The 7,601-nt window shown below is 46.1% G+C and overlaps 1 protein-coding gene across 2 annotated transcripts in view; it reads left to right on the top strand.

The window, feature by feature from the left end:
• Window positions 1–7,601, top strand: part of CCHR8.PART0H12orf57 (chromosome chr8.part0 C12orf57 homolog) — a 377,098-nt gene that overhangs the window by 104,276 nt on the left and 265,221 nt on the right. The gene's annotated exons all lie outside the window — the stretch shown is intronic.

The following is a 7,601-nucleotide window of genomic DNA, read 5'->3' as shown; positions in this document are numbered from 1 at the left end:
TGGTCCAGTACATTTTAGTGTCTTCATTACAGACTAGTCCAAGGAGTGTAGAAGTAGAGTGAGCGTTTCACTGTTCACAAGGATGATGTACAACAGCGACATGAGGGTTGGAGTCTAACTAAGGGTAGGAAGGTGGCTGCTGAGGTTCACTGGAGACAGATGTAAACCACTGTACTTGAACTGCAAAAGCCATATATGTTTACTGACCGTGCATTATGTGAGGAGCATGTATTTGTGAGATTGTGTGCTGTCAGAGCTCCCTTCATCAGAGGTCATACGGGGGGAGTCCTTAAGAACTTTGGTGTAAGTTATAGGACAAGGAGACGGTTTACCAATATCTCCTATCTTGCTTAAACCATTTCAGTAGTTTATTTATCCATTAACTTTGTTGATCGGCTTAGTCTACTAGGCCAGTGACCTCTCTTCAGGGGAGACCCAAGGAAGTATTCATACCAACTAGGGAGACTTCTCCTAGTTCATAGATTCATAGGTGATTACTAGGCTAATGACCCCATATGGCCTTTTAAAACCTAGCTATGCTTCCCAGATGTATCTTTTTGATACCTTAGGGTTTTTTTAAAGGGTATTTGTGGGCTTCTGTATGGCTGGTCAAGCATTTGCACTGTCTCTGGGATAAATTTCAGATTTCTCATCCACTGCTCCGTTATGTGTGAATTAAATTATGGAAAGACTCTGCTTCACATGGATGGGAAGCCTGTTCCAGGAAGAGGGGTCATCTCTGAGACATTATGTTGCAGACTAGGTTTAGGTCCCTATATCAGGTAATTCTAATGCTGTTTGTTTTGTGGATGCACAACAGATCCATCATAATGGGAACAGAGAATGCTTTGTAGACCAGGTGTAGATCTTTTCTCAACCGTTTGTAGGAGAACACATACATTGTTAGACCTTTGAGGTGGTCTGAGTAGGACATGTTGTTTAGACGCTCGGGACCATACTGTCCTTGGATCTGGATGCCATGCTTTTACTTTTAAGCTGTGCCACATAGAATCACTCCAACTGCCGACACACAGCAGTCAAAGTTCATCAGTTTGTGCACCTAGATCTCTCACTTCTGAGCCTACTGCTAGGGGTATTCTATTGATGATGTAATTTGCAGGGGTATTTGACTTCCCAAAGGATATGATAATGCATTGGGCTATGATTCTGGCACCATCATTTGTCTGATTTTAGACCCTCCTGAAGGATATCTACATTGTTGGGGGATTTGATATCTGCGTTGTTGGGGGATTCAGTGACTGCCCACAAGCTTGCAGTCATCAGCAAGCGTAATCATCCAGAAGCCTTCCACATAAGCTTTGACTTCAGAGAAGTATATTCTGAACAGGAGTGGTCCCAGTACTGAGCCCTGTGGCACACCACTAGTAACTGGTCTGGTCCCAGCACTGAGCCGTGTGGCACACCACTAGTAACTGGTCTGGTCCCAGCACTGAGCCGTGTGGCACACCACTAGTAACTGGTCTGGTCCCAGCACTGAGCCCTGTGGCACACCACTAGTAACTGGCCTCTTGCTGGATCTGGATTCACCCACTTTAACCACGTCTTGTCTGTGAGCCAATTGGCTATCCATCTGGTGATGGAGGGCTTTATGCCCAGTTTTGTAGGTTCATTTAAAATAATATCAGAGTGGGGAATTTTGTTAAATCCCTTGGGCAGGTGGAGGTATGTACTGTTTTACCCTCCTCCATGCCGTTGGTGACTTTCTCAAAGAAATCCACCATGTGGAGCAGATATAACCTGCCCTTGAGAAAGCTGATTGGAAACCTCCAAATATTGAACCCAATGTAATTATTTATCAGGTAAATAATTATTCTTTCCATGAACTTGCATATAATATTAGTCAAATTTATGGGTCTGAAATTTACTGAGTCAATAAATTCCCTCCCTTTTATAAAGAGGGATGACTTTTGCTGTCCTTCACCCTATTGGGGACAAAGCCAGTCTGGAGGCTGTGATTAAGTAGAGATCCTAATGGACCTGATAAGTCCTGAATTAAGCTGTGTAAGAGGCAGCCTGTTATATCGTCAGGACCCATTGAAGTCTTGATGTTATGTTGTCCTATCTCGCCTTCATTCTTGCTGGTTGGGTTCGGAGCCGGAACTCTGCTCCGACTTAGCCGCATACCAAAGCTTGAGAGCTTCTACTGGCTCGAGGCTGCAACCTGTTCCATGGTGCTTAGCGGCTGTTTCCCAGATCTTGTTTGCCGCTTGAAGCTTCGGGATTGTCTTCGCTGGCTCAGGCTAGTAATTTTTCGTATTGTACTCTCTTTTTGGATAACTTCTCCTAAAACTTACCATCACATCTTACTTTACCTTTCCCAGTTATAGTACAGTGCCTTTTTTGTGTGATTGTATTATTCTTGGCTGCTTTTTGCGGATGTCTCTTTGGGTCTTGTGTTTTCTCTTCTATCTAGTTAAAGAATCTGTTTCAATTAGAGGATTCTTTCCATTTAGCCCGTCTTTTTCCTTGGGGCTTCTTTTCCTCCCTTAAGGAGTCACAGTTTAAATTAGAGACATCTCCTCTGGTTGGAGGAGATTGTCATTTAATTTAGAGACTTCTCCTCCTCTCTATCCTTTCTGTTTTTCTAGTTTACAAAAAATAAACAAAAAAAAAAAAAAAAAAACTTCTCTGTCTTGCTTCTCTCTCTCTCTTGTAGTGATTGTGTTATTTTTGGACCGTTAAGATGTCTAAAGAATCTGTTAAGGAGCACAAACAATCTGGGTTTAAAAAGTGCAATTCATCCACCCAGAAAATGTCTATAATGGACAGACGCACAAGTTGTCTTCTGTCTAGGACCAGTCCATCTCCATGACTCCTGCTCTATTTGCCGTACTTTCAGTGCAAGGGTCTTACAGGAGAGAAAAAAATAAGCTCATTTTGAGGGGCTTGTTGAAAGTTGAAGGAGGTAATCGGACCTCAAAACTGGATAAATCGAAAAAGGCGGCTTCATCAGCTCCTTTGTCTGAGCTGTCAAGCAGTTTCAAAGATTACAGCATCCTCAGATCCAAATGTTATCGATTCTGAACAATTTGGCCCTCCTTGGTTCCATCTGTCTCCTCGGAACCGTTGCGGAGCTGAAAAAGGAGTCCATCACCATCCTTGGAGCCTGTTCATTCGGTGTCCAATCTCCTTTGTTAGTCTGTGGCAGGTAGCCACAAATCGTCAAGCCATTCCTCTCGATCCTCCAGATTATTGGATGATGACGTGGAGCGGGTTGTGAAGAGGTTGCTCCAGACCCAGGCCATAGCAAAAATTCTCTCGAGCCCAACCCATTGGATCGTAGAGCCGGCCACTGTGCCTCCGATACCATTGATTCCTCCTCTGACTCAGACGAGTTCGGAACCAGAGAGTATGGAAGTTGTTGTGCTGGAACCGGGGGAGCCAGTAATCACTCCTGATATCTCGACTCCGACGTCTGCTCCGATCTTGATGTTTTTCCATCGAGGGATCTGGGGGTCGAAACTCCCTGGTCAGCTCTGGGGAGGGGGGGGGGTTGATTCAGACCCTTGTTGGAACCGGCTCTCCCACTTGGCGCTTTGGCTCGGGTGAGTTCGGCTCCCACATCAGCCTCAGAGCCACCCTCCTCGGTGCAGGAGAGATCTCCCGCCTCCGCGGGACTGGAGTCTCTTTTGGTCCAGGATCACGGTGCCTTTGAGGTGATACGGAGTGTGCTGTCCACTGAGTCTGCTCCACCCTCTCTTCCCCCAAAAGGGCCGGTGTCCACCTCTTCATCATCCCTCCATCACCCCCAGAGTATAAAGTGCCCCAGGAAACCCCAATGGGTGGAACCTCCTCTTCTGATACCTCCCCAGAACATCTCCCCCAAGGAGGTCCCTCAGAAGAGAGAACGTAAGAGGAAGCACATGGACTCCCATGAGTCTGTCACTTCTGATACTGGCTTGGAGGATTCAGAAGGGTCCCCACGGTCGCCCTCTGAGGATGTCTCCTTTTCAGACATCTCTCCTTCTGAAGAGGAGTTTGTATACCTGGAGGCATTTGGCTCTCGACCCTCCACTTCTTGGGTGTCTTCACCTTTCGACCCTCTCCTGGGTGTAGTGAGTCAGAAGGTGTGGGACTCTCCAGAGTCAGTGGACCCTGTTCTGCGGAGGCCAAATAAATTTTATTATGGCCCCAGAAGACAGTATCTAACTAAGGGAGTTCCAGTAGATGCGATGGTGGTGGCTGCAGCCACAAAGGAGGAGTTTGCTGAAACTTCTGCATCTGTCCATCCGCCGAACAAGGAGTCTCGCACGATTGACCGGTATGGTAAGCTTACTTTCTCCTCAGTGGCCTTTACCTTGCGGTCGCTGAATTATTTGTTACATTTCATCCGACTTCAGAGGGATCTCCTAAAAGAGCTGGGAAATGCCCTGCAAGGTGATGCAGCCCAGGATTTATCAGATAAGATTAATTCTCAGCTTGCAACCTTAACCTCCATCACTAACTCCTCCATGCGCCTCATTTCCTACACAGCCGATGGAGCGAGCTGGGCAGCAGGCACAGGAAGTAGCTCTTCGGAGACATTCCTGGGTGCGCCTTTGTGAGTTTGCTAAACCCTTCAGATCTTCCTTTATTGATGCCCACTTTGATGGCTAGTCCTTGTTCAGGCTGAAAGTGAAAGAGTCTCACCAGGAGCCAACAAGATAAGACTTTTATCTGCTGTCTGAGTCCATTTTTCCACCCCTACTGGACCTTATTCTAAAGGTCAGAAGAGCAGAAAGATGTTTCCGGAAGTTCAAAGGAGCCTTGTCTGGCGCTCATGATGATCCTTCCCCCAGGTGCCGAGGGAGAAATAATGTAAGACGCCATCCACGCAGCAGAGGGGGTCCGCAGAACCGGGGCAACAGATACTTTCTCCGGTCGCCCTTTCAGTGCTCCTGAAAGGAGGCCCGACTGTCGGCTTCCCCTCGACTGCCTCCAGAGGCAATCTCTGTACCCAGAAGCCTGGCTGAAATTGACTCAAGACAAATGGGTACAGTCCATTATATCCAGGGGTTACAACATTCCCTTCCACTGTTCACCTCGTCCATTTATCCCAGACATTCCACCCCGTCAAAGGGATCAAGCAACCCTAGAAATTCAAAGGTTGCTAGAAAAAAAGAGTCATCCAAGAAGTCCCCGCAGACCAGGTAGGATCCGGAATTTGCTCAAGATTCTTTAGTTCCAAAAAGACAGGGGACTGGAGATCCATATTGTATCTTGGCAGACTAAACAAGTCGGTGAAGAAGTCAAAGTTCAGAATGGTAACACTGCAGTTTGTACTCCTGTTTCTGGGACACGACAATTGGATGTGTTCATTAGATCTTCAGGACGCGTACTACCACATAAAGATGGACAGGAGCTCCAGAAAATTTCTACACTTCTGGCTGGGAGGAGCCAGTCATTACCAGTTCAGAGCTCTGCCCTTTGGACTCACCACAGCCCCCAGAGTGTTTACCAAATGCATGGCAGTAGTCCTGGCTCATTTGAGACTTCAAGGATTCCAGGTGTTTCCATACTTAGACGACTGTCTCCTAACTGCCACTACCAAGCAGCTACTAATCAAAGTCAAGGACTCCGCCATCCATCTCTTCTCAAAACTAGGCATTACTATAAATGCAGAAAAATCTGCCATGTTGCCATCACAGCGTATTACCTTTATAGGTGAAGATTTAAGCACAAACGACATGTTAGCAAAACTGCCTCAAGAAAGGATACAAATGCTACACGGTCAGGTGCTTATCTTACTCAACAAGAAAAGTACAGGCAAGATTTGCCATCAAGGTCTTAGGCTCTATAGCAGTGACAATAACACTAGTTCCCCTGGCACGACTTCACATGCGAATATTACAGTGGCTACTCTTTGCCTAGTGGTCCATACAGGAGTTACCCATGTTTCACGAGATTCTCATTACAGATTCCTGCAAGAGGGACCTGCTTTGGGGGATCCAGTCCACCCAGATAACAATGGGCAAGACCGTTTGTACTTCCCCACTACAGTAACCATGAACACATCCCAGATAGGGTGTGGGGGGGGGGGGCATTATCTGGGACAGACTGTCCAAGGGGGGTTTGGAAAGATCATGAGTACCATTTGCACATCAGTGTCCCATTTGCACATCAGTGTCCAAGAGATGAGGGCAGTGCTTCTGGTGTTGCAAGCATTTCAGAACTCTCATCAACGGGGACTATCGCAATTCAGACAAACAATATGTCAGTGGTGTGGTACATCAACAAATGGGGGAACCAGATCCTATCCCCTATGTTGAGAGGCCCAGAGAGTTTGGCAGTGGACAATATCTTCTCAATGCTTTCTGATGACAATGCACATCCCGGGGAAGTCCAATGCCCTAGCAGACAGGCTAAGCAGAGTGATTATCATGCCTCACGAGTGGTCCCTGAATCAGGAAATTGTGAAGTAAATTTTTTGCAAATGGGGCCAGCCTTGCTGCGCCCTTTTTTGCCACTCCCTTCATTGCCAAATGCAGCAACTACTTTGTCCTCATTTCCTCTGGGAGAGTCACCGACGGATGCACTTGCCTACAATTGGCCCCCGGGATTTCTTTACGCTTTTCCCCCATTTCCTTTGATTCCAAAAGTTATTCAGAAAGCCAAGTCATTGAGTCGCAGGTTAATTCTCATTGCTCCATACTGGCCTCGTCAGATCTGGTTCCCCTTCCTTTGGCCCCACCTTCAGGAGGATCCATGGATCCTGGACCCAGTGCCAGATCTTCTGACGCATCATTCAGGAAACGCCATCCTGCCCTTCAGAGCCTCAAGCTGATAGCATGGTTTCTGCACTTCAGTCTTAGCCAGGCTTCCAGAATTATCCCCTGCAGTATGCCACATTTTGGTCTCCTCGCACAAAAAGGCAACTAGGAAACTTTACACAAGCAAATGGAAGAGGTTCTCTTGTTTGGACAAAAAACACATAGATCCCTTTACAGTCCCTATAACTGCAATTTTGGAATTCCTGACAGAAATTTGTAATCAAGGAGCAGTGGCGGCCACTATTAGAGTTCAACTAGCGGCTATATCCAGTTATCATGTGGGGGAACTTGGATCCAATGTAATGTCCCGCAAGATATTCAAGGTCTTCCTCAGGGGTACATTCCTATTAAGACCTCCTGTAAGAGAACCTCCTTCCCTATGGGATCTAAATTTAGTATTATCAGCTTTGATTCTTCCCCTCTTCGATCCAGCATCCTCTTGTTCGCAAAAATTTTTAATCCTGGAAACGCTCTTAACAGCAGTTACCTCCGCTAAGAGGGTTTCAGAGTTGCAGGCTTTTTCCATCCGTCCTCCCTGTTTGATCTTCCACAAAGATAGTTTCCTTCAGAACAAATCCCTTCTTCTTGCCAAAAGTTTGTTCTGAACCAAATTTAAACTAATCCATAGAATTGCCTGTGTTTTTTCCTAACTGTAGCAACAAGGTAGAATATAAGCTTCACTAATTGGATGTACATAGACAACTGCATTTTTATTTACACAGGATGAAAGATTTCAGAAAATTAGATCACTTGTTTGTGTCCTATTCAGAAACGAAAAAAGGCCGGGTAGTCTCAAAAGTTACTTTGTCCAAAATCTTACAGACACTATCA

Source organism: Protopterus annectens, chromosome 8.part0 (genome assembly GCF_019279795.1).
Source record: "Protopterus annectens isolate FY-2018-M chromosome 8.part0, PAN1.0, whole genome shotgun sequence".
Lineage (NCBI taxonomy): Eukaryota > Metazoa > Chordata > Ceratodontiformes > Protopteridae > Protopterus > Protopterus annectens.
The sequence above is the reverse complement of the archived record's forward strand: the minus strand, read 5'-3'. Positions and strand labels throughout refer to the sequence as shown.